The following is a 27,545-nucleotide window of genomic DNA, read 5'->3' as shown; positions in this document are numbered from 1 at the left end:
TTCTTAGGGAGTTTCAGCCCTGAAGCATTTTGTTGAGAAGCATCTTCATGCCACATCCGGACTCAGACGTTGTGATCAATTAGCAATGTTTGTTCCGTTTCATAGGATGGGAAGATGGTTACCCACACACCATGTGTTTTCGGATCCTGGCTTAGTGTCATTCATCTTTCATCAAATTCATGCTCTCTGACCGTGGCAGACAGAGAATTGCCATAGTGAAAGTATATGCCTGCTTAATTTAACTCTGACCAATCCAAACATTCAAGTATGTCTATTAGAAAGTCCCTGAAATGACTGTGACTTGGCTTGATGGGATTTTTTTAACTTTCTTTCACATTGTGGGCAGTTCCATGACTGTTGCAAGAGGTTCTTGGCATATTTGGGGGTGAGCTGGGGCTAGTATGTGAATCAGGCAATCAGGAAGACAAAACACAGAAGACTTTGTATCCTATAGGATTTAGGAAGTAAATTAACTTTGGCTTATGATTTTAATCTATAAAGAATCAAGGTTATCTAATCACTAATGGGAATTAATTTTTTAGCTTTTTGCATACTTATCTGTAAAGGAGTTAGATTAACTCAGTATATCCTATTATGTCTCCCAAATCTTGGGCAGCTCACTTTTCTCTGGTTCCCTGTCTCCTAAAACTAACTGCTTATCAGAATGTCCCAGGTAGGTGGATAAAAATTTAGATTCCTGGAATCTAGTTCAGACCTGTGGAATCAGATTGTCTACTGGTGAGTCTGAATGATTGCAGTCTTTTTTTTTTTTTTCGGCTACGCCTTTCGGCATGTGGGATCTTAGTTCCCCCATCAGGGATCGAACCTGTGTCCCCTGCATTGGGAATATGGAGTCTTAATCACTGGACCACCAGGGAAGTCCCGTGAATAACCTGAGTCTTAATGAATTCTTCTGTGGCTCTTCAGCCACTCCAGTGCTGCCACTCCTGCCTATGATAGTGGTTCATGGTCAAGTTCAGGGATGTATTCCGCAGGCTCTCATCACCCTTAACAATAGGCCGTTCTTTTCCATTGTGATCTCTGTTCCATTCAGTTACCTCATCTGTAAAAGGGGATAATAGTTCTTACTTCATATGGTTGTTGTAAGTATTAAGTAGGTTAATGTATAAAGGTTTTTAGAGCAGTACCCAATAGAGGGTATGTGTGCTGTAAGTTCTAAGCCTCATAATGGTCATCATCATTTGATTTTGAGGGGTTCTGAGTAACCTTGCCAGAGGCAGCAAATCATGAATCAGGATCTCTTACTAGACTGTTCTTAGAAGGGATGGAAGGTATACAAATAGTATTGTTTGTGAAAAACATTATTCATAGTGAGTTGAATTGGGAGGCTTTTGGCTGCAAGAAACAAAATAGCTTAAACAACAAGGGGTTTGTAATCTCATATAGCAAGAAGGCTGGGAGTAAAGTATTTTCAGGATCTGATAGTTCATGAATTCTTTTAATCCTCCTTTCTCTACTTCTCTTATGTTATTAGTCTTGCTACTAAGTTTGGTGAGTAACTGTTGAAGTAACAGGCATAGCATGAAGGCGTAAAGTCATGACAGTGTTCAGAGGAAAAAGAAGGCCATTCCTTTTTTGTATTGTCTCTTTGTACAGGTGGTGACTATTTCCCAGCAGTTCTTCAGTAGATTGCCCCTCTTGTCTCATTGACTAGGACTGGGTGACATGCACCTGTTTCAACCAATCACTGGCAAGGAAAATAGAATTAATGATTAATCAGGGTCCACTTGCCTGGGTCTTCTAAGAATAGGCCTGCCTTTCTTGAGCATGTGGCTTTGGAGAAGGGTAGTTGAGGGGAATGAATATATGAACAAAATTGGATGCTCTGCTATTGTGGAAAGCTAGGGTGAAGATTTGAATAGACCATCAAAACTGTCTGCTTTATGAGTCACATAAAGAAGGATCTTTGGATGGCACTTTGAGAGGTCACCTACTGTTTTCCTCGAATGGAGTTTATTCTGTCTGTGCGACTTTTTGTAATTCAGGAGGTAGCCATTGTGGATGGTTTGGCTGATGACTGAGACAGCTTTGCGTAACACTTAAAATATCATGCCTATCACCTGTTGGCTATTTTTATTGTGAAGTGTTTGACTTTTCTCTTTTCCTTTGATTTTTTTTCTCTTTTCTTTCTTCTATTTCATCTCTTGCCCTTCCCATCGAGCAGCTACCAGGCCCCATATGATAAACAGGATGATTGACTTCTAGTCATCTGTGCCCCTTTGCAGCAGAAATGATGTTCAGAAGGAAGATCCCTGTTATATAGTCAGATTCCAAAACTGTGTGAGGCTCCACTCATAATTGTGCGCTGTGTTTGATGGCTGGCTTTTCAGATTAACTTAATCTTCTTTCTCTCTTACCCATCTAAACTTGGCATGTCAAGATTCCTAACAATAGCATCGGAAGCATCCTTTTAATAATCCAAATGAGTTAGTTGTTACCATTGATTGGTCATCAAGAGATGGAAAGACATTTGGTTAGAACCTGAACCCACTAATATAGGGTGACAAGGATGCCTGTTAAATCCTCAGTAAAAGAGACCTGCATAGCAGCAGGGCCTGGCAGAGGTACCAACAAAAGAACAAGCAAGAACAAAAACAAAGAAACAAATAAATGATATTATTGTTCAATTCTGGTGGTTTTGAGCCCAACGCCTTTAGTGGGCTCGGTCATGTACACTCTTTGAGATCCTATGGACTGAGGTTCCCCCAGGATCCTCTATCCATGGGATTTTTCAGGTAAGAATACTGGAGTGGCTTGCCATTTCCTTCTTCAGGGGATCTTCCTGGCTCAGATTGAACTGGCATCTCTTTCCTCTATCTCCTGTATTGGCAGGTGGATTCTTTACCAGTAGTGCCACCTGGAAGCCTGTCAGTTCCTTTTACAGGTGAAGTAGCCTGCGTCATGGGTAGACTAAGGACTCCCTCTCCCTCTGAACGAGAACGAAATTAGAACAAGAAGCCTCCATTACCCCTTGTGTTGTCCACAGAGATCTTACCTATTTGCTGGAAGATGCAGAGAAGAAGTGAATGTGAGAAAAAAAGAATATTTTTCCTTAAGAACATGGCCCACTCAGACCTAGAGAATCAGACTCTCCAGGAGGAAACCTGAAATCTGACTTTTTGAAAAACTCCCTGCATAATTTAAGACATCAGACAGGTTTGGGAGCCACTGGCCTAGAGTGACTATCTCAGACCTTGTAATAATGAAAGGATTTGCACACTCTGACTTCTAGGGCAGTGAGGGGCTAGCAGTGGATGACCAGGGTGGTGCAGAACTCTCTCACCCCACCTTCAAGCTTTCTTCAACCACGGCAGATGCATTTTGACTCTTTTTCTTTAATCACATTTCTTTATAAACAACTTCTTCTTTTTTTTTTTTTTTAAAAGACTTATTTATTTTTGGTCATGCTGCGCCATTGCTGGGAGGGCTTTTCTATAGTTGTGTTGAGTGGGAGCTATCCTCTAATTGTGATGCGGGCACTTCTCATTACAGCAACTTCTCTTGTTGCAGAGCATGGGCTCTTAGCACAGGGGCTTCAGAAGTTACAGTTCCCAGGCTCTAAAGCACAGGCTCAGTAGTTGTGGCTCATGGGCTTAGTTGCCCTGAGGCATGGAGGATCTTCCCGGATCAGGGAGAGAACCCTTCTCTCCTGTATTGGCAGATGGATTCTTAACCACTAGACCACCAAGGAAGTCCCTTATAAACTTCTTTGAACAAAGTTTTCCCTTCACTCCCCTTGCCCCACCACACAAACAAACAGGAGCAATCTGCTTCTGGACCAGGACACAGGCTGGTACAACTTGCTGTAAATCCTTGTGCAAGGCATCTTTGGGGGGCTGAGAGAAATCCGGTTAAGGCCTTGCAGGTCTGAGGTTGCACGAATAGATCACGACAAGTCAGTGGTGGCCAAGTAGAATGACCACGGCAGCGGGAGGGAACAGAGGCAGGCCTAGTGGTCCCCCCCGGCAGGTCAGCACAGTCCTCGGGACGGTCTCTCACCACCTGTTTGACAGCCCCTCAGTTAAGCCATCCTGCTTATCCTCAACCACCGAGGACCCAGTTCCCTGTGATAGTAAGGATTCTGAAGAGACAAAGATTAAGCCTAAGAAAATAAGCAGAAACATCAGCTTAGCTGAAGTGCTCCCGGCCATGCCTAGACAGAAGCATTTCTTCGGGGTGTGTACACTTCCAGTTCGACCTTGTGCTTTTTTACCTCCTGCATGGCTGCTTCAGCATCAGGCCCTTAGTGGACGTGTCTTCCCGGGGCAGGAGGTTGAATAAACACATTTTAGAAATATTTTTGATCATAAGAGTAGGTTTAAAAATATTCTCTAGTTAATTTTCAGCTAATTGACAAAAGGAGATGGGTGTTCGCATGAAAATTGAGAACCTGAAGGAATGATGTGTTTGATATACTGTTCTAAGCATCTCTGATATGTGTGTGCATGTGTGTGTGTGTGTGTGCAATCTTGCATAAATGTGCTTCCTGCTTCCTTACCTTCGGTTAAACAGGATCGGGCAAGTCTATTTCTTTTTTTCTTTTAATATCTATTTATTCATTTGACTGTGCTGGGTCTTAGTCATGGCACAAGGGATCTTCAGTCTTCATTGCATCAGATGGGACCTTTAGTCACAGCATGGGAACTCTTCACTGGGGCATGTGGGATCTAGTTCCCTGATCAGGGGTTGAACCTGGGCCCCCTACATTGGGAGCTTAGAGTCTTAGCCATGGGACCCTCCGGGAAGTCCCAGGAAAGTCTATTTCTTATTATTGACAAAGGGCTGGGCAGATTGAAAATGTCCAGCATCTGCCTCAAAGACACCATCCTTGAAAAGTGCCATACCTCAGTAGATTTCCTCTGTTACTCTCTTTCATAGAACCTAACTCCCTTTCTAGCACTTACCATAATCTGAGTTATGTTAGGGAGTATTTACTGCTTAATTGTCTGTTGCTCCCAGCTGAGTATAAGCTCTATAAGGATGGAGATGTTTTCTGTTTTGTGTATCACTACATCAAGCACAGTGCCTGTCATATCCTAGGACCCCAGGGCATAGTTGTTGAAAGTTGTGGGAAGACTGACCATTCATGGGCATTCGGGACCCTATTTCATTATCAGATCTCATCCTCACTTTGAGAGGATCAGGTATCTAATGAGATTTAATGGGATCTAATAGGGTTTCTTTCCCCAAGGGCTGCTGGATTAGGAAATTAGGTTGTGACCCGACTTTGCAAGAGCTTTGAAATGAGCCAAAAAAAAAAGGAAACCACAAAGTGGATAAATCTGAGAATGTGGCATTTAAAGTGAAATGCCATACTACAGAGTTAAAAAGTAAAAGGAGATGAACCCAAAGAATTGAAATCTGGCCAGACCTTCCTAGTAAGGAATCAACTTTATAATCTTTGGATGGGCTTGAATAGAAGTAGTTGGAGTTCTCAATTGTGGAGAGTTATGTTGTTGTTCAGTTGCTAAGTTGTGTCCGACTCTTTGTGACCCCATGGACTGCAGCATGCCAGGCTTCCCTGTCCTTCACCATCTCCCGGAGTTTGTTCAAATTCATGTCCATTGAGTTGGTGATGCCATCCAACCATCTTATCCTCTGTTGCCCCCTTCTCTTCCTGCCCTCAGTCTTTCCCAGCATCAGGGTTTTTCCCAATGAATTGGCTCCTTGCATCAGGTGGCCAAAGTATTGGAGCTTCATCTTTAGCATCTGTCCTTCCAGTGAATATTCAGGGTTGATTTCCTTTAGGATTGACTGGTTTGATGTCCAGTCCATTGGAGCGGAGAATGGCAAACCACTCTAGTATTCTTGTCGTGAGAACCGCATGAACAGTACAAAAAGGGGAATTGTGTTAGACCCTGCAAAAATGTCTTTTCCTGATAGTGTATCTCATCTCCAGTTTCTGGTGCAAACATTCCAAAATAATTCATTTTTTAAAAAGTAGGCTTTTTTCAAAAAAAAATTTGACTGCCATCTTCAACATTTAAGATCAATGATACTGCTTTTACCTCCTACTCTGAAGAGAGTAATCCTAATGGAAAATGTTAGTATTTCAGAGCCAGGCAGACAATGAAATACCATGGTTGAGATGAGCTTATGTGTTATAAAAATATCAATCTAGAAAATCTTTTGTTCAGAGCCTTGAGAAACCACTTTGGTATTTGATATGAAAAAAGGGTGCTGAATTGACTGAGAGTCAACAAATATACCTCCTTAACTATTGAAGGGAAAAAATAAATAAAAATGATGATGTTGCCCTCTTGGAAGATTTTTTTGTTTTGTTTTGTTTTATTTTAAAAATGTTTGCAATGTTGTGTTGGTTTTTCCCATACAACACCACGAATCAGCCATAATTGTATATGCATCCCTTCCCTCCCTAGCCTCTCTCCCCTCGTATCCCATCCCTCTAGGTCATCACAGAGTCCAGACTGGGGTCCCCGTGCTCCACAGCAGCTTCCCACCAGCTCTCCATCTTATCCCTGATAGTGCATGTGTATATATATACTGATGCCTCTTTTCTCCATTTGTCCCACTCTGTCCCTCCCCACTGTGCCCATAAGTCTGTTCTCTACATCTGTGTCTCCATTCCTTCCCTGAAAATTAGTTCATCAATACCATTTTTCTAGATTCCAAATATATGTGTTGATATACTCTATTTGTTTTTCTCTTTATGACTTACTTCACTCTGTATAACAGGCCCTAGGTTTATCCACCTCACTAGAACTGATTCAAATTCATTCTTTTTTATCATTGAGTAAAGTTCATTGTGTGTATGTAGCCCATCTTCTTTATCCATTCATCTGTTGATGGACATCTGGGTTGCTCCCACATACTGGCTATTGTTATTAGTGCTGCAATGAACATTGGGGTACATGTGTCTTTTTCAGTTATGGTTTTCTCATGGTATATGCTGATCTTCCATGGAAGATCTTTACTGTTGGGCTTCATTAAAGATGCTTCAGAAATAGTGTCAGAGACTGAAGGAAAGTTTGGGAGGATTGTGGTTGGATTCAGAACTGTCATTTCTATTTAGTTGCTCTCTGATTTAAGCTCACAGTTAAGGTGGCTAAACAGACTCCTTCCATGTGTCAAATGAAAGAAAATGATCTTGAACTATAACAGCAGAAGTTTAGAAAAGAGTAGAAAAGAATATCCCAACAATTAACTGAGTATTCCTGAGTGTCTGTGAGATACAAAGAACTTAGTAGCCATATGCCCAGGAGGGTTACCGGTTGGTACCTGCAGAAGTGGCAGATTGATTTAATCAGGATTCATGATTGAAGACACAGCCTTCAGAGAAGTCTCTCCATTTTTTGAACCTTAATTTCCTAATTTAAGTGGTCTCTCTGAGTCAAAAACTCTGACTCGGTCACTGTATGATGTGGTAGAGGAAGAGAGGATTGGTCTGCAAAATCAGGAGTTTCACCTTTCAGGAACTCACTGGGTGACCTGAGTCATTTAGCTTTGCTGGGTCTTAGTTTCTTGTCCCATGGACGGAATGACTGATCTCAGAAGACTTGCCTAGGTTGGAAGGAACTCAGTGGGTCTGGAATTAGAGGATAAAAGGTCAGGATCACCCTGCTGCCTCTTGATGTTCTGTTAGAAGCAAAAGGAAAAAGCTGGCCCTACAAGTATGTTAGCCTGGATTCTTTCATCTGACCCAGTGACTTGGGGGCCTGAGAAGATGCACACACATGTCCTGTTTGGCTTGGTCACTAGACTCATTCGTAAAGAGTGGCCTTTGCAAAGCCAGCTGTCAAAACAGCAGTGATTCGCTTACAAGGCCTAGGAGTGAAGATGTTCACATGAAGGGATACAGGGAAGAAGAAATACAGGCACCCTCCTCACGTGATAAATGGCTATTGCTTTAACTTCTCTATTACCTCCTCTGAGCACCCTAGCCCTGGGAACAAAGGCTGCAAAATCTTTAAATGTATAGTGTTAATTGTGCAACAGTAGTGATTCCTTTCTCTTTTAAATTGAAACATTATTTGTGTGAAGTATATAGTGCATTCATTGATTTATTTATCCTCTTAATTGCTTACTCATTCAACAAATTTGAATCTTTACTGTGTGCGGATCAGTCTGTTTCCATCTGCCTTCCCCAATAAAAAGTCCCCTTATAATGAATTTTTAAGACCAGATTTGGTTTCTCAATGACAAATAAATAATATATCTTGTGATGGATATAACTGGTGGTATCTTAGGGATAAAATTAAAACGGGATTTGTTACACTTTAAAGTCATCTGGAATCCAAAACTGAGATACTAGCTACTCATATTCACATTATTCTTAACCAGGATAAAATTATTTCTTCATTCATTCATTCAGTTGATTAATAATTATTGAAGCCTCCTGGGAATGCAAAGAGGAATAGAAATAGTCTGACCTTGCTGAAGTCCATAGTCAAGTAGGAAAGAGAGCCCTGTAGACAGACTCTTCATTCTGTGAACTGCAAGTACTTGGCAAGCTCAGAGCCCAAAATATGAGTTGGAAGGGTGGCCAGTGGGTGCCAGATCATGAAGAGTTGTACACATCACATAAGAAGTTTAGCTTTTTTGTCTGCAGCCAATAGTTGGGAGTCTAGGGGAAATTAATGTGGGTGAGTTTCTAAAGGTATATGAGGAGGAATGTATATGATCAGTTTTCTATTCTAGTAAGATCACCTTAGCTTTTAGTGCAAAGGATGGATTAAACCTTCTAAGAAGGTGTGTAAGTTTGTTAGGGCTATCAACAAAATACCACCAACTGAGTGGCTTAAACAACAGAAATTTATTATCTCACAGTCAGAAGCCTAGATGTCTGAGATCAAGGTGTCTGTGGGTTTAAATTCTCCTGAGACTTCTCTCCTTGATTTTCAGATAGCTGTCTTCCTCTGTGCATACACATTCCTGGTGCCTGTCTGTGTGTCCATGTTTTTTTCTTATAAGGACATCAGTCAGACTGGACTAGAGCCCATCCTATGGTCTCAGTTTTTTTTTTTTAGTTTATTTTAATTGCAGAATAATATTCAGTAGTATGGAGATATCAGTTTGTTCATGTATCTCCCATTAATAGACATTTGAAGTGTGCCCATCTGGGGCTGCTATGTTTCTGTTTGTCTTTTGGCTGCACTCTAAAGCATGTGGGATCTTAGTTCCCTGACCAGGGATCGAACCCGTGCTCCCTGAAGTGGAAGTGCAGATGCTTAACCACTGGACCGCCAGGGCAGTCCGATGTGGTCTTGTTTTAATTACCTCTTTAAAGGCTCTATCTTCAGTCACATACTTAAGGTACTGTGGGAGAGGGCTTCACATGAATTTTAGGGGAACACGAGTCAGCCATAAAAGAAGCAAACCAAAAGGTAGAGGAAATCCACACCTTGTCGGAAGGCATAGATGTGTGTGATAAGGAACAAAAATGAACATGTATTTTTATATTAACAATTTAAGGCTAAAGAAGTAGGTATTCACTTGACTTCAAATGTTCAGTAATAGGGACTCTCATAAAACAAGGCCACCTGTGCTTTTTCCCCCATTTCACTGTCTTGCTTCTAACAGTGTTCAACAGATAAGAGTATGCTCTCCAACTGTGGTCTGATTGTCTGGATTCCTTGAAATATTTAATTGAATTACTTAAAGGAGTGCTTTAGGAATACCTTATGTTTTAAGTATACTACTTATGAGAAAACAGATTTAGGAAGACACAATGCAAACTTGTCTCTTGACCTGTATTTTTAAGATGCTGAGGACTAGGTCTCCTGTTGTTGTTCAGTTTTTCAGTCACTCAGTCGTGTCCGACTCTTTGCAACCCCAGGGGCTGCAGCACGCCAGGCTTCCCTGTCCTTCACTATCTCCTGGAGTTTGCTCAAATCATGTCCATTGAGTCGGTGATGCCATCCAACCATCTCATCCTCTGTCATCCCTTTCTTCTCCTGCCATCAGTCTTTCCCAGCATCAGGGTCTTTTCCAATGGATCTGCTCTTCACATCAGAGTATTGGAGCCAAAGTATTGGAGCTTCAGCTTCAGCATCAGTCCTTCCAATGAATATTGAGGGTTGATTTCTTTTAGGATTGACTGGTTTGATCTTGCAGTTTAAGGGACTCTCAAGAGTCTTCTCCAGCACTGCATTTGAAGGCGTCAATTATTCAGCACTCAAACTTTTTTATTGTCTAGCTCTCATATCATTTCCAGTACATCAGTACTGGAAAAACCATAGCTTTGACTATGCAGACCATTGTTGGCAAAGTAATGTCTCTGCTTTTTAATATGCTGTCTAGGTTTGTCATAGCTTTTCTTCCAAGGAGCAAACGTCTTTCAATTTCATGGCTGAAGTCACCATCTGCAGTGATTTTGGAGCCCCCCAAAATAAAGTCTGTCACTGTTTCCATTGTTTCCCAATCTATTTGCCATGAAATGATGGGACCGGATGCCATGATCTTTGTTTTTTGAATGTTGAGCTTTAAGCCAACTTTTTCACTCTCCTCTTCCACCTTCACAAGGGGCTGTTTTCTAGGTCTCTATAAACTAGTAAGCTATAATATCTTAGTCCCTTCAGTCTGCTATAACAAAATACCACAGACTGAGTGGCTTATACACATTAGAAATCCTCTCACTGTTCGGGAGGCTGGCCAGTCCAAAATCAAAGGCCCCACATGGTTGAGTCCTGGCGAGGGCCCTCTTTGTGGTTCATGTACCGTCTTTCTGTGTCTTCACATGATGAAAGCAGCAAGGGAGCTCTGCGGCTTCTCTTTTATGAGGGCACTAATCCTTTTAATGGGGTTCCACCCCCACTCTCATGATCATTTAATCACTTTCCAGAGGTTACCCCTCCAAATACCATCACATTGGGGATTTCACTACATGAATTTTAGGGGTGAGGGACAGACCGTCACATATGGGTAAAGAATATAAATGTAGAATGTGAAATAGACCTCCAGCTCCACTCCTTGGAACCTTGGGCCCCAGGGGCCATGATGGACTTGCCAGGAATCTTTTCTTCCTGAGAATCCATACTACTTACTTCATAGTGCTTCATCCCAGCAGGGAAGCTTGGCAAAATTAGTCCACAAGGCTGTTTCCACCAAGAGGTCAGAGACTGTTGGAACTAATGTTTCAGTGAAACCAAAACCTTATCAGTAGGAGACTTCATGATTTCACACTGCCCAGGAAGTCTCCTTTGTAGCTTCTGATTATCTGGAGTTCTTATTAGTAGAAAATTTCACCAGTTAAGGGGTGGGAAGGAAACAAAAATGGAAGAGGAAATGAATGTGACCTCCATTCTTTCCATCTCATCACTGTCACTATTGATCAAAATAACCTTCCCTGAGAGATTTCTTTTAAATTTTCACCCTTGGTAGGCTTCATTAAAATTTTGAATTATAAAATGGGAAAAGTCAATTTTATTGGATCCTAAATTTTGCTCTATGCGGCTTCCTGTCCAGAGTGCAAATTGTTAAAATTGACATACGATGTATGTGCAAGGTAATATCTTTTTTTGTAGAGTCTTCTAAATTTCACAATATTCCATTGAGTGGATTAGATTGTATAGCAAGTGGGTACTCTGAAAAGAAAATAGAATTGTGTATTGATGCCTTCAGAAATATTATTTGATGGCAATAAAATATTCTCTGAAATTCCCTTCAGAGGGGAGAAAATGGAGTTTGTTTGCAGTAATTGCATTTTCTAGCATTTGCTCTCACACTTTCCAATATAAGCCAATTGGAACCTGTGATTTGGTTTTGCTTATTGGCAAAAGTACCATGTAAATTGATCTGTGATGCATTTAAAGAAGATGCTTTTGAAAGTTTGGAAATTGAGATGGTTCTTTCTTATTAGATTTCAAGAGTATTAGGGTTTATTTCTATATTTTAGTCTAATGTAATATTAGCCAAATATGTTCTTTTTCAATTTAGTTTTAATCAAGTTCTAGACCATTTTCATCTAGCCCCAGTGGCGCTGTTAAGGCAGAGATTTTATTTCCACTGTCAACCCTCTGTTCTGGCTTCTGTGGACCAGCCGCTTGGAATCACTGCACACTGAAATTCTGCATTTCATCTTGCCCAAGCATGGTTTCAGCATGCAAAAATAACAGTAGTTATTAAAAAAAGATTTTTTTATTACTACTTGTGGGTAGTGCAGAGGGAATCTAAAAAGCTCTAAAATAGTTATTTTTTAAAGAAGATGGCCTTTATGCTAGCATTATTTTTATTTAATTTGATTTTTCATCATACTTAATGGTTTAAGAGGCAGGCACATAGGATTTGCATTTGGTCCTCTAATTATTCAGGAGAATAATTACCACTTGTTTTATAATCACTGCTGGATGGACCACCTTTTTCTTATTTGGTTTTCTTAACAGTTTTATGGGAATCCACCCCCAATATAGTGTTTTTCAGCTCACCATAGACTTTGTCAGTCAGCACTGCTAATTTATTCAGATTAGTTTATAAAAGATATTCATTGAATACACTTTCAAGGTGATAAGAGTAAGGGATTAACCCCTTATCCCAAATGAAGTTACAACGCAGAACAAAGACAGGATGAAAATAATGATAATAATAATTGTTCTTTATGTGTCAGTTTTATATTAGGTTCTTTACCGGTCTCACTCAGTCTACATGTCCACTCCATAATATAGGTTGTGCAGTTACCATTATTTTTTCTGATGAGTAGTATAAACATTAAATTGCATGCTTTGAGTTTCACAGATAATAAGTGACAGAAACTTAGTCCCAAATCTGTCTGACTCCAAAGCCCATCAAGCCATTATTTCTACATCCCAGTATGCTCCAATGATATACATATATGCACAGCTGGTGGAGATGAGACTTGAGAATACCATCACCAATTCTTCTTGCGACTGTCCAGTGAAATTCTGATTTGGATCCAGTTTTCTGAAACTTGAGGATGTTACTTGAATAGCCTTTAGGAGATAGTCTGATGGTTTCAAATCAAATCTGTTGTATGGCATATCAGTCTTTCTCAACAAGCCAAGCCTGTCATTTGTAAGAAAGAGGTTGGACAAAATGAACAATGAAGAGACTATCCATGGTTCCAGTGATCCAGTCAGATGGTAATAGTCAAGTATAATTGGAGCCATGCTTCCCTGGACGGTTCCCACCACGGCTTCACATGTAGAATGTGCTGTGTTGGTCTGGGTGGCAACTTAGAGATACTCAGCTGGGAAACAAGGAGGATGTTGTCATTCATTCTTACTACCTGTGGTAATGAAATGTATGTGTGTGTGTGTGTGTGTGTGTGTGTACGTCACAGAAAGCTATGTTAAAGTAAGGTTATGGTTGAGACAAGAATGCATGGAAAAAAGTTGCTGCAGAGAAAAGGCCAAATCTCTGAGATGTTTTCAGGTGCCTAATAATTATGGGTCCTAATGGCCTATTCTGGAGAAGGAAATGGCAACCCACTCCAGTGTTCTTGCCTGGAGAATCCCAGGGACGGGGGAGCCTGGTGGGCTGCCGTCTATGGGGTCGCACAGAGTCGGACAGGACTGAAGCGACTTAGCAGCAGCGGCAGCAGCAGCAATGGCCTGTTCCTTGTGCTTTACACTTCTTACTAGTTATGTTGCCTGCCATCAGTGCTATATATTGGCAACCACTTGGGTCCAGAGCGGGGTCTTCTTTCCTGGATGAGAGATGGACTTTTGTCTCCTTTGTGTAGATTAAGGCTTATAACATCTCCTGTTGCTTCGTGGTTCTTTTTACGGAGGAGGCTGAAGAAGAGGAGGGAGTGTTTCAACTGTGGCTTCTTAGGCTAGCCCTAATTCCTGCAGCAAACCACTGAGCATTCGCTCAGCATTCCTTACTTTCTCCTGGGTTTCCGGCTCGGCCCTGACATTATTGTAATATAGTTTTCTGTGTTTAATATTTCTTAGACTTGGTTTCCCATTGCAAGCATGGAAGAAACCCTAATGCATGAGTTTCAGAGGAGAAGGTAGCAGTCTGAACCTGCTGTGTGGCTCCATCAGCAAGTGTGAGTATTAATGTTAGAGCTGTCAGGACTTGTGAAAATTAATGGAGCCTGACGGGGGACAGACTGAGGTCAGAGACGGAGCTTGCCCTGATTGAATGTTTCTGGTGGGTTTGCAACCCAGGCAAGTGAGTGCAAACTGTGGAGCCGAGAGGGAGTGCTGGAGGCCCGTTCATTTTTTTAAGGAATAGACAGTGGGCACTAGGTGCCAAGCATTTTTCTAGGTGCTGGGAACACAGCAGGAAAAGATGGGTTGTGCCCGCTTCTAGCTTCAGAACCCTGTTTCTGTCTTCAGTCTAGACCCAGCCTTCCTGTGCTATCAGCCCCTGATAGTCACCTAGGAAGGAATTTTAATTTACTGCAATATAGTTGATTTACAATGTTGTATTAATTTCTGCTGTACAGCATAATGATTCAGTTATTTATATATGTTATATATATTCAAACATATATATGTATATATACACACATATGGTGAAGGCAATGGCACCCCACTCCAGTACTCTTGCCTGGAAAATCCATGGATGGAGGAGCCTGGTAGGCTGCAGTCCATGGGGTCGCTAGGAGTCGGACACGACTGAGCGACTTCGCTTTCACTTTTCTCTTTCATGTATTGGAGAAGGAAATGGCAACCCACTCCAATATTCTTGCCTGGAGAATCCCAGGGACGGGGGAGCCTGGTGGGCTGCCGTCTGTGGGGTCACACAGAGTCGGACACGACTGAAGCGACTTAGCAGCAGCAGCATACACACATATATGTGTATGTGTGTGTGTATGTATATATATATATATATGTATATATATATATAGCTTCCCAGGTGGCTCAGATGGTAAAGAATCTGCCTGCAATGAGGAAGACCCAAGTTTCCCTGGGTCGGGAAGATCCCCTGGAGAAGGGAATGGCTAACTGCTCCAGTATTCTTGCCTGGAGAATTCCAGGGACAGAGGAGCCTGGCGGGCTGCAGTCCATAAGGCCACACAGAGTCAGACATGACTGAAGGGACTTAGCACACCATCTGTATACATACATACACACACACACATGGGGTTTCCCAGGTGTTGTTAGTGGTAAAGAACCCACCTGCAAATGCAGGAGACATAAGAGATGCAGGTTCCATCCCTGGGTTGGGAAGATCCCCTGGAGGAGGGCCTGGAAACCCATTCCAGTATTCTTGCCTGGAGAATCCCATGGACAGAGGAACCTAGCGGGCTATGGTCCATAGGGTCACAAAGAGCTGGAACAGTTGAAGCAACTTAGCATGCATGCATGCATGCTTCCCTGGTGGCTCAGACAGTAAAGAATCTGCCTGCAACCTTAGGAGACCCAGATTCCATTCCTGGGTCGGAAGTGAAGTGAAGTGAAATGAAAGTTGCTCGGTCATGTCCAACTCTTTGCAATCCCATGGATAGTCCATGGGATTCTCCAGCCCAGAATACTGGAGTGGGTAGCCATTCTCTTCTCCAGGGATCGAACCCAGGTTCCCGCATTGCAGATGGATTCTTTACCAACTGAGCCACTAGGGAAGCCTGGAAAGAGAATAGCAATCTACTCCAGTATTCTTTCTTGCCTGGTAAATCCCTTGGACAGAGGAGCCTGGGAGGCTACAGTCCATGGACTTACAAAGAGCCAGACATGACTGAGCGACTAACACTTTCACTTTCATATAAATATATATTCTTTTTCATATTCTTTTCCATTAGAGTTTATCACAAGATATTGAATACAGTTACCCATGCCGAATAGTAGGACCTTGTTGTTTATCTATTCGCTGTGTAATAGTTTGCATCTGCTAAACCCAAACTCCCAAACAAGGAAGGGATTTAAATGACACATCACCTTAGTCCTTCCCACAACCTCATAGTTCTTCCATCCTCATAGCCATTGGTATTATTTTTTTTTTCCTCTCATCCTCCTGCAAAATTTTCTGCTTGACCAGTTTTCAAGCCAAAGTTATTCTTATTTAGTCCTCAGTGGAATAAAGAACCTTCAAGAGTTTGAACATTTCCCTCTCTGCTGGAGTCATGATATTAAAAATATAATAATAATTTTAAATGGAAAAAAATGCCTTTTTTTATCCACCTTGGGGATATAATAAGGTCCCTTTATAGCATTGGCATTAGGGAACATCTACAGTGCCCCACGCAGACCAGAGGTTTCAGCAATGCGATTGAATTGCAAGATACCTCTTTTGTGTGGAAACGCTCCCATGATGATAGGACTGTAGTAGTGATAACATGACCACATATCTGTTTTATTCTTTTTAATCTCAGAAAGTTAGTTTTCTTTTCTTCCTCGCACATCGTCAAGGGAAAGTAAGCCTGAAGGTTGTGCCTTGTGAGTTGTATTTTCCTGGGCATCTGGGAGCCATTATAAGTTCTTCTGACTTGTCATCTCAGTCTTGTTTGCTTCTTGTAATGTAGAGAGCTTTATTCAATGTGAGTGTTAGGCCAGAAACATTTTTGGTTTCCTCATATATTTTCATTTTGGTTTCCTCATGTATTTTCAAAGTCTAGAATTTAGGAGTGCTGAGGAAAGTGGGCATAGAGGTTGGAGATTTTGAAATTATTTGTCACCTTTATATAAGTAGGTTTTCTTTTACCCAGGGGTGCTTTGGGGTGCTCTCCTTCACAAAGAACTACCACTGTACTTTGGGCTTTTTTTCCCCCCTGGGCTTTTAGCAGAAATAAATAGGCGATCCCTGATAAAAATGGGGCATGAGGAAAGTGGTATTTGGTATAAGTCACAACCTGATGGCCGTATTGGTTGTCTCTCTTCCCCATACTTCCCACTGATGAAGAATGAAGTGTTTGAGGCAGAGGCCAACTCCTAGTAGGTGGAGGCAGATTCTCAAGAAAACAAAATATTCTGGAATTAACTTTGCATTTTGATCTGACATTTGAGTTTTCAAGAGGAACACATTCTATAATGATTAAAAAAAAAAGAAGTTGCAGTTGTGTGATAATTTTGAGGGACATTAATTTTTTTATTGGTTGGGGTGCAGGCTAGCAAGGAACCTTGTTTGGCCAGAGCAGTGCTTATTTGTATTTATTTTTTTAACTTTTAAAGTATTTATTTTTGGCTGCGTCGGATCTCAGTTGCGGCACAAGGGATCTCTGTTGTAGCGTGTGGGCTTCTCAGGAATTGCCGCGCACAGCTTCGGAGTGCGTGGGCTCTGTAGTTGGGGCTTTAGGGCTTACTTGTTCCACAGCATGTGGGATCTTAGTTCCTGGACCAGGGATCGATTCCATATCCCTTGCATTGGAAGGCAGATTTTTAATCACTGGACCACCAGGGAAGTCCTTATATAGGTTTATTTTAAAATACTGATGCCCAGGTGCCCTAGTCTTCACCACTCTCTGTAACTTCTAACCAATTCAGCTCACATTTGTGTTTGACTTCTCTGGTCCCTGTAGATGTTTTGGTTTATTACTTTAAATTTCTGTTCTCCTGTCAGAGTCTCCTCTTATTTCTCATGATATAGCCTACACGTTTTTAAATCCTGGGATGCTGCATGACAATGGGCCAGCGGAGTTTCTTTCCCCTTCTCAAGTCTGTGACCTTCCTTTCCTTGGGTAGGCTCCCAAATTCTTCAGGGAGCTGGTAGATAAGAAATTACGCCCACGGCTACAGTAGCATTTGGGAAATGCCTGAATCGAGCCAGTGTATTGTCGTGGTGTGAAGCTGACATGGCTTCATGTCCCCTGGAGGAGAAATCCATGACGTAGGCAGAGTCATGTAGAATGGAGAGTTCTATTTCACGAACAAACATAAGGATCATAGCTGCCCAGATCTAGAGAAAAGATCACGGTGGATGGAGGAGTGGGATGGAGAGGACTCATGTAAGAGGAAGGTCTTGAGCCAAACCCCATGAAGCAGTTAAAAGTTTGGTCTCACCTGATAGAACACTAGCAGGGGAACCGAAGAGCTTTTCTGTCGCACTTTTGAACCAGCTTGACCTGTGAACTTTGCTTAGAAAGTGACAGCAACTCTCTGGTACTCAATTTCTTCATTAGTAAAATGGGGTTGGATATATCTATGATTTTTCTTTTTAATGTTTTTAAGCCAGGGATGTTGTTGTTAAGTTGCTAAGTCACATCTGACTGTTTGGTGACCCTGTAGACTGTAGCCTGCCAGACTCCTTGTCCATAGGACTCTCCAGGCAAGAATACTGGAATGAGTTGCCATTTCCTTTTCCGGGGGATCTTCCCGGCCCAGGGATTGAACCCACATCTCTTAGGTCTCCTGCTTGGCAGGATAATTCTTTACCACTGAGCTACCTGGGAAGCCAAGCCAGAGATAACTTCCTTCAAATCAAATCTTTTACTGAATCATAAAGTAAAGGAAAGTAGCACTGCATGGCGGACACCACAGCAGTCCCCTTCCTCCTGCCCTTGTCTGTTCCTCAAGTTGCCCTGCTCCGCCCGGAGGAGGCCTACAGGGCACAACTTTCACATTACTCAGGCTGCTCTGAGGATGCTTCTAGGCTCTTGTGCTGTGATTCATGGGAGCCACTTTCAGTGACACATTAAATATCCAGAGTTTGGGAAGGAAGGGAGGCTGACCTTGACACAATCTACTGTATGTCTGCTTTAAAGTTGTTACAGCTTTGCCAGACATATGTATAGCTGAAGATCTTAGATTTTCCTGTTCCTCTCCATACGCTCATAGAAGAGTACCCTATCTGATTCAGTGAAAGATGTTAGGCATTATTTTGTTCTTTTTAGGGCTGAGTAATATTCCATTGTATATATGAACCATATCTTCTGTATCCATTCCTTTGTCAATGGACATTCATTTTTTGTGTGTTTTCTCATTTTTTAAAATTGATTTTTATTGGAGTATAGTTGCTTTACAATGTTATATTAGTTTCTACTGTAGAGCAAAATGAATATATATATATATATATATATATATATCGCTTCTTTTTTTTTGGATTTTCTTCCCATTTAGGTCACCACAAAGTATTGAGTAGAGTTCACAGTAGGCACTCATCAGTCATCTGTTTTATATCAATAGTGTGTATGTCAGTCCCAGTCTCCCAGTTCTCCACCCCCTTCCCTCTTGGTGTCCATATGTTTAATCTCTATGTCTGTGTGTCTCTTTCTGCTTTACAAATAGATCATATGTACCCCTTTTCTAGATTCCACATGTATGTGTTAATAGATTCATAGATGTTGAAAACAAACTTGTGGTTACCAAAGGGGAAACATTGTAGAAGGGATAAATTAGGACATTGGGATTAACATACCCACACTGCTACATATAAAATAGGTAACCTACAAGGACCTACTGCATTGCACAGGGAACTCTACTCACTATTCTGTAATAACCTATATGTGTGAAGAATCTGAAAAAGAATGAATATATGTGTAACACTGAATCACTTTGCTATAGACCTGAAACTAACACAAAATTGTAAATCGACTATACTCCAATAAAATTTTTATTAAAAACTCTATTAAAGATATTCCAAATGAGTAGTCACTCTTGACAGAAATAGAATCTAAGCTGTTACCTCTCACAGGTTGTACTATTCATTTGTTAAGAGGGACTGATCCTGGCCCATTTTGGGGCAGTCAGTAAATGTTAGAAGAGATGGGTAACTGGATCATTGAAGGAGAAAATAAGTGATGTGTTAAGGGCACACATTTTCAGGGTTAGAAACATCTTGACAGAGGCAGCTAGGTTCGAAGTGTGTACAAGTTGAAAGTCTCCTGTGTCCACCTACCATCACCTCCAGATCCAGACATCTTAATGACCCGAGTGATACTTTTGCTAACTTGAAGGACACATTGCACCATGTCCGTTTCAGCCTTTGGAAAGTCAGAGTTTTCCTTTTCATCCTCAGCTGCTTATATTTGAAGATAGTGACATTGTGCAGTGTGACCAGAGGGTGATCCAATTTGTGGACAAACTAGTATTTTCTTGATTGGCAACTAAGCAATCAAGAAAATATGGCAATCATTATAATAATTATTTGAGCACAGCTGACTGAGTGACTTCACTTTCACTTTCACTTTCCACTTTCATGCATTGGAGAAGGAAATGGCAACCCACTCCAGTGTTCTTGCCTGGAGAATCCCATGGACGGAGAAGCCTGGTAGGCTGCAATCCATGGGGTCTCACAGAGTCGGACACGACTGAAGCGACTTGGCAGCAGCAGCAATACCTGTTTAGTGGAGAAGGCAATGGCACCCCACTCTAGTACTCTTGCCTGGAAAATTCCATGGACGGAGCAGCCTGGTGGGTTGCAGTTCATGGGGTCGCTAAGAGTCGGACACGACTGAGCGACTTCACTTTGACTTTTCACTTTCATGCGTTGAAGAAGGAAATGGCAACCCACTCCAGTATTCTTGCCTAGAGAATCCCAGGGATGGAGGACCCTGGTGGGTTGCCATCTATGGGGTTGCACAGAGTCGGACATGGCTGAAGTGACTTAGCAGCAGCAGCAGCAATACCTGTTTAGAGACAATGAAGTGTTAGAAACTGTGCACATCTTTACATGCAGTAGATTATGTAATGTGCATCAAACCTTAAGGGTAGTGTGATTATTATCCACCCCCCCCCCATTTATATTTGAATAAACTGCAGTTTAAAAACAGTGTGCTGGAGATATTTGGCTAGACTGGATTGGAGATGCTTCTTCATTTCACTTCTGAAATTCCGGAAAGAGGATTCCAGAAGCTTGCATCTGGTAGGCCAAATTCAGCTCACAGATGTATTAGAGTTGGCCCCCAACTGTGTGTGTTTGTTTTTAATTGAGCTTTCAATTCAGGAGGGCTTAAACTTGGAGGACAATCTGATACTGGCTTAAACCTTCTCATGACTCAAGATAACAAGCCCATTCCTGGAATTCTTTTTAGGAAGCTCCTGGTGAGTCTTGAAGGGATTCAGTCATTCCTTCCCTTGTTGAACGGATGCTGATTATGTGCCTGCCATTTGGAGAGTATTGAATTGTGTGTGTGCTCAGTCGCTCAGTCATGTCCAACTCTTTGCAACCCCATGGACTGTACCCCGCTGGGCTCCTTTGTCCGTGGGATTTTTCAGGCGTTGCCATTTCCTCCTCCAGGGGATCTTCCTGACTCAGGAATCGATGTCTCCTGCATCTCCTGCATTGGCAGGCAGATTCTTTACCACTGAGTCACCTGGGAAGGCCAAGGTATTGAACTAGTTTGGGTCAAACAGGGAACCACAAGCCACAATCCATGCCTTCAAGGACCGTCTAGGAGGAGATAAGTCACATGCAAAGGGAAAAACTAAACAAATGGAATAAAATAATAATTAATGTGCACTGATTATTTACTCCATACCATGCATGTGCTTTAGAAGCTCTGTCTCATTTTATCTTGAATACAACCTGTGAGGTGGGTGCAATTATTGTCTTTGTTTTTCTAAGACACTTTAGAGGACATAAGAGCTCTGTCCAAGGTCATACAGTTAATAGGTGGTGAAGCCTGCAAAGCCCCTACTCTTACCCATGCTGCCGCCCCAGTTTAATTTGTAATAAGACTTAAAAATTTAATCATAAAAAGTAGAAATGTGACACATGCAGTAAAAAAATACTAAATAATACTCATAGAAGTAAGGATAAAGAGCGGAAGTGTAGCAAGTCAGCTGAGAATGAGATGAGAGGCACAGGGAACTGAGAAAGAAGAGAGGAAGGGACACCCTGGAGAGGGAGGAGGAGAAGGCAGAGTCCAGCAGCACTAATCTAGGGGAAAGATACTTTATCGGACAGAGATGTTACTGCCGTGTGATCTTTGGAGATGAGGATGGAGGAAAAACCTCGGCTTTGCTTTTTAGGAGGTAATTATTCATCCAGTACTCTTGCCTGGAAAATCCATGGACAGAGGAGCCTGGTGGGTTGCAGTCCATGGGGTCGCTAAGAGTCAGACACGACTGAGCAACTTCACTTTCACTTTTCACTTTCATGCATTGGAGAAGGAAATGGCCACCCACTCCGGTGTTCTTGCCTGGAGAATCCCAGGGACGGGGAAGCCTGGTGGGCTGCCGTCTCTGGGGTCGCACAGAGTCGGACACGACTGAAGCGACTTAACAGCAGCATTGACATTCAGGGAAGCTTTTGGTTGAGTATAGAAACAAAGGGAGGTTGCGATGGGTAAATTACTGTTTTTTTAAGTTTTATTCTTTTATTTATTTTTGGCTGCTCTGGGCCGCTGAGTGCAGACTTTCTCCAGTTGCGGTGAGCGGTGGCTTCTCTTCGTTGCGGTGCACGGGCTTTAGGTGCAGGGGCTTCAGTAGTTTGGCACGTGGGCTTTGTTGCTCCTCAGCTTGTGGGATCTTCCCAGACCAGGGGTCAAACCCATGTCTCCTGCATTGGCAGGTGGATTCTTAACCTGTGGGCCAGCAAGGAAGTCCAACATTGGGTAAATTCTGAATAGCCATTTATGCCTTAAGTTGCTGATTCTAATAGTAGGTTAGCCCATGAGGGTACACAAGCATGATAAGTAGGCCAGGAGTGAGAAGTAACAGAGAGTGAGGAGGTCTGCAATAGACTGGAGGTCAGAATTGCCTGATTTTTGATCTTCCAAAAGAAGCCAGAAACCCCGAATTTTTAGTGTGATACCTCCAGATTTCTAAATGTTAGTTCAACTAAGAAAATAAAACAATTGAGGACCAACTGTAATTCTCAGCTGAATTTGGCCTACCAGCTGCAAACTTCTGGAATCCTCTTCCAGAAGTTTAGAAATAAAATGAAGACGTTTCTCAAAGAATAAATAATTCCAGGGATGGTTTAGGATTGCATTTGAGATGTGTGTGTGTGGGTTGTGTGTGTGAAGAGCTTGTTTTTATCTTCTTGGGGTGAGTAAACATAAACTTACTAAAGCGGGAGAAATATAATAAAGACATCCAAAATAGTATAGAGAGATGTCTGAAAAATTAAAGGGCCAGTGACAAGAAAAGCATTGAGGCCAATTATTAAAAAGATGAGAAGATGTAAAGGAGCAATTGGGAAATAAAGAGAGCCTATCTTGGGGCTGCTGCTGCTGCTGCTGCTAAGTCACTTCAGTTGTGTCCGACTCTGTGCAACCCCATAGACGGCAGCCCACCAGGCTCCCCCGTCCCTGGGATTCTCCAGGCAAGAACACTGGAGTGGGTTGCCGTTGCCTTCTCCAATGCATGAAAGTGAAAAGTGAAAGTGAAGTTGCTCAGTTGTGTCTGACTCTTAGCGACCCCATGGACTGCAGCCTACCAGGCTCCTCCGTCCATGGGGTTTTCCAGGCAAGAGTACTGGAGTGGGTTGCCATGGCCCTCTCCATCTTGGGGCTAGAGGATGTGTATTGTAAGCTAAGTGGGGAATCAAATGGAGCCTGGAACCTGGAAAAGTTTTGTGAGGGCTGCTTAAGGAATAGACAGTGGCAAGAGTGTAGGATAATTAGAATTGTGGAGTAGCAGTAAAGACCTAGCTTACTTCAGCTATCCTTTAGTTTTTTAAGTCAGCATCTATTTATATCATCTAGTGAGGTAATACAGATACAGTAGGAGATACAGTTTGCTTTTCTTTTTTTTTTTTTCATTTCATATATGATATTTTACATGTTTCAATGCCATTCTCCCAAATCTTCCCACCCTCTCCCTCTCCCACAGAGTCCATAAGACTGTTCTATACATCAGTGTCTCTTTTGCTGTCTTGTACACAGGGTTATTGTTACCATCTTTCTAAATTCCATACATATGCGTTAGTATACTGTATTGGTGTTTCTCTTTCTGGCTTACTTCACTCTGTATAATAGGCTCCAGTTTCATCCACCTCATTAGAACTGATTCAAATGTATTCTTTTTAATGGCTGAGTAATACTCCATTGTGTAAATGTACCATAGCTTTCTTATCCATTCATCTGCTGATGGACATCTAGGTTGCTTCCATGTCCTAGCTATTATAAACAGTGCTGCAATGACCATTGGGGTACACGGGAGATACAGTTTTGAATAAGACTGAATTGCTGCCTCCAAGAACTTGTCTTACGTATTATCTGTAGCTCTAAACTGAACTGATAGATGGACTAGTTTCCCAAATTTCATTCATTCACTTGGTAGTCATCGCTTTGCCAAATCTTTGAATTTTCTATATGATTATTTGCTCAGTAGTTTTCTTTAAACCATCTCCTGTTTTATATACAAAAATAGAAAAATGAACATGGAAAAGATAGTAGAAAAACGAAGCCATATGTCATTACTTGCATTGGCATATTTTTTCAAACGTGCACTTTTAGAACATACAGAGCTACTTTACATTCTGTCAGAAATTCATCTCTATTTCACCTAAAATCATCTCGTATCTTACCAGTAAAACATATACCATGTCTTGGGAAGATAGAACTGGTTAGTTGGTAGAATCCTTTAGGTCATTCAAAGCAAGGCTTTTTCCACATTAGAATATCTGCATATGGCCTTGGATTTTTATTCAGGCAGGTCAACTTCGATGACCTGATCTGAATAAAATGGATAAAGGCAGGCACCTCTTTGTCTGACAATTTTAAAATAGTGCTATTTGAATACCAAGAAGGTTGGAGCTTGACTGCAGAGCCTTCCAAATTAATCTAGCCTGGAAAAAAAAAAATGAAAATGCCATCAAGTAACAGGAGATTTGTCAGCTGCCCTGCTTACACTTTTCATATAAAACATAAAGGTTGGCAGATTACAGATGAAAGGTCAGTTCAGCAAAAAAGAAAACATGTCAGACAATCTCATAACATAGGTAACAGAGGATGGAAGTTGGAAACTACTATTGGATTCTCAGAAAGAGATGAGTTTGTTGGCAGTGCGTAAATATCACGACGATTTCCGCGGCTGTTCATTTTGGTGGCTATTTCTTTATGCTGAGTCTCCAAAATGTGATTTAAAAGATACTGAAGAGGCCTGTCTTCCTGAGAAAGATTTACTTTGCAGCAGTTTTATTTTTTTTCTTTCACTGATCTGAAGGGGAGAAATGTACTTCCTTCGGGTCGCCTTGTTTCCCAGTCTCACCCATCCCATCCCCAAAGCAATGCTCTAAAATGGAAAAAGCAAGAAGCCAAAGCCTCTTGCAAGAGCAGTGGTGCATAAAGACAGAGTTTGCAGTGAGTCCATCATCATGAATCATTAAAGGAGAACTGGCAGCTAAAGCATGACTCGTACAAATAGAGTTGCTCAAAGATTCAATCAGGTAGGACCTGCCTTGGAGCAGATTACTGTCCAGGAAAACATATCAGACTGTTCCAGCCTTGGGAGGCAGGTGGGTCCGGGGAGGTAGTATTGGGCCAGTGGGGTCACAGAGCCATGATGTTGAAGTAGTGGGGCGTCTCAAAAATTTCTATTGTGTACAGTGCTGGGAATTTTCAGACTCCTGAATACATCTTTTATCTGTATTTTAAGTGTAGGGCATTGTGCAAAATATCATCATTTTATCCAGGTAACTTGCAACATACATCACAATCTTATTGCCTTATGCTGCTGCTGCTGCTGCTAAGTCGCTTCAGTCGTGTCCGACTCTGTGCGACCCCATAGGTGGCAGCCTACCAGACTCCCCTGTCCCTGGGATTCTCCAGGCAAGAACACTGGAGTGGGTTGCCATTTCCTTCTCCAATGCATGAAAGTGAAAAGTGAAAGTGAAGTCACTCAGTCGTGTTTGACTCTTCGAGACCCCATGGACTGTAGCCTACCAGGCTCCTCCATCCGTGGGATTTTCCAGGCAAGAGTACTGGAGTGGGTGCAAAATATCATCATTTTATCCAGGTTAACTTGCAACATACATCACAATCTTACTGCCTTATATAAGCTCTGCATGTGTTTAAGAGAAGTTTCTTACTTTCTTTTTTTAATCTATTTGTTTGCTTATTGGCTGTGGTGGGTTTTCATTGCTGTCCGTGGGCTTTCTCTAGTTGTAGTGAGTGGAATCTACTGTCCAGTTTGCAGTGGGTGGGCTTCTCATTGTGGTGACTTCCCTTACTGTGGCTCACAAGCTCTAGGGCGTTCGGACTTCAGTGGTTGTGGCACATGGGCTTAGTTGCCCGTTGCATGTGTAATCCTCACGGACCAAGGATCGAACCCAGGTCTCCTGCATTGGCAAGCAGATTCTTAACCACCGGGCCACCAGGAATGTCCTTGAGAGGCTTCCTATTTTTTTGGAGCTCTTCACCGCAACCTTTTGAATAACTGAGGCCGAAGGCATGTCACACAGTTCTGTGGGCCTGTAGTCAAGGATATTCATTGATACTTAGCCACCACATTTTCAGTTTTATCTTCCTGCAGTATTATTTTCTGCCTGTTTTCATCTCTCTCATAAGTCTCCCCATTAGTCCACATTCTGTGTATCCAATTTTAATACTCTTTACAATTTGCATTGGTGAAATCCAACTGGACCTATGACAAAAACTTGCCCTCCCCCCCGAATATAATTCTGTCTCAGACTGTAAGCTTCATTAATTGATTCATTGACTCTGGCTTGCTGGTAAGGATGAATTCTTACAACAAATATATCCAATTCCTGCTAGTGGTAACTTTCATTCTTCCTGGAATAGCAGGAAACATTAATTTTGCATTGGACCCGGGAGTCTCAGGAAGCTGGAATTATAGGCACCGTCTTCCCACCCTTTTCCTCCTGAAAATAAAAATGAAATAAAATAAAATGAGCAGCTGCCCAGTGGTGAGGCTTGAGGGATGCGTAATGACAAAGAAGAGAAAAGGGCATTAATTTCAGGGTGGGGACAGCTGCCGGGCACTATCTCCCTTTGGATTTTGGTTCTTATAGCATCACGATGAGTTATTAATATGTATGATCTGTACTTTATTCAAACATTATAAATCTATGCAGAAGTCTGGTGTTTGGGTTTTCCTTTATAGCTTTCATTCTTCTTCCCAGAATTATCTCATTTTGATCGGGAAACTTTTGCATAAAAAGCACACACAGCGAACTCACATTTCCATACCATAAATATTAAAAGGGGGTTAAGCTTTACAGTTTCTTCTCCCATCCCAATGGGAGGAAAGTTAGCCTTCTAATCAGGGGGTCATTATTAATCTTTTTATTCACAAGCCAAAAGGTAAACTTTAACTTGCCTTACAAAATTGTACTGTGTGCTTCCTTTGATTTATGCAAATTGTGAATTATGTATGCCTTGTCCTTTGTACTAAAGTGATACTAAAAATCTAGCAGTGAAAGGGGTTGTTACAAACAGTTGGTCAACTTATTTTTTAAGGATTAAAACCAAATCTAGACCTTTTTTAAGGCTTATGACTAAAGTACTCTTTGCTGGATGATTCTAAAGTATGAATCACAGTATGGATTTATGACAGTGAATCTGCAGCAAACAGAAAAGGGAAATGGAACTAGAAAACTTAATGTCTCCTTAGTAGCTTTTAAGCTTCTGAGCGGCTTCCTGTCTCCCATTTATTGTCATTTTTGTTAGCATGAAGGAGTAGTCATAAATTTTGGTTCCCATGGAAATATAAAGGAATGTGTGATCTATTTCATTTGGGGATACTGTCTGATAATCACGCAGTCATGGCGGTTGTACTTTGTGATGGGAAATGAACGTGCTAATTGGTGCTCTTTTT

General features: G+C 41.7%; 1 protein-coding gene across 4 annotated transcripts in view; it reads left to right on the top strand.

Annotated features, from left to right (window-relative positions):
- Window positions 1-27,545, top strand: part of MPPED2 (metallophosphoesterase domain containing 2) — a 211,278-nt gene that overhangs the window by 80,938 nt on the left and 102,795 nt on the right.

The sequence above is a fragment of the Bos taurus genome, chromosome 15, assembly GCF_002263795.3.
Source record: "Bos taurus isolate L1 Dominette 01449 registration number 42190680 breed Hereford chromosome 15, ARS-UCD2.0, whole genome shotgun sequence".
NCBI classification, from domain to species: Eukaryota; Metazoa; Chordata; class Mammalia; order Artiodactyla; family Bovidae; genus Bos; species Bos taurus.
The sequence above is the reverse complement of the archived record's forward strand: the minus strand, read 5'-3'. Positions and strand labels throughout refer to the sequence as shown.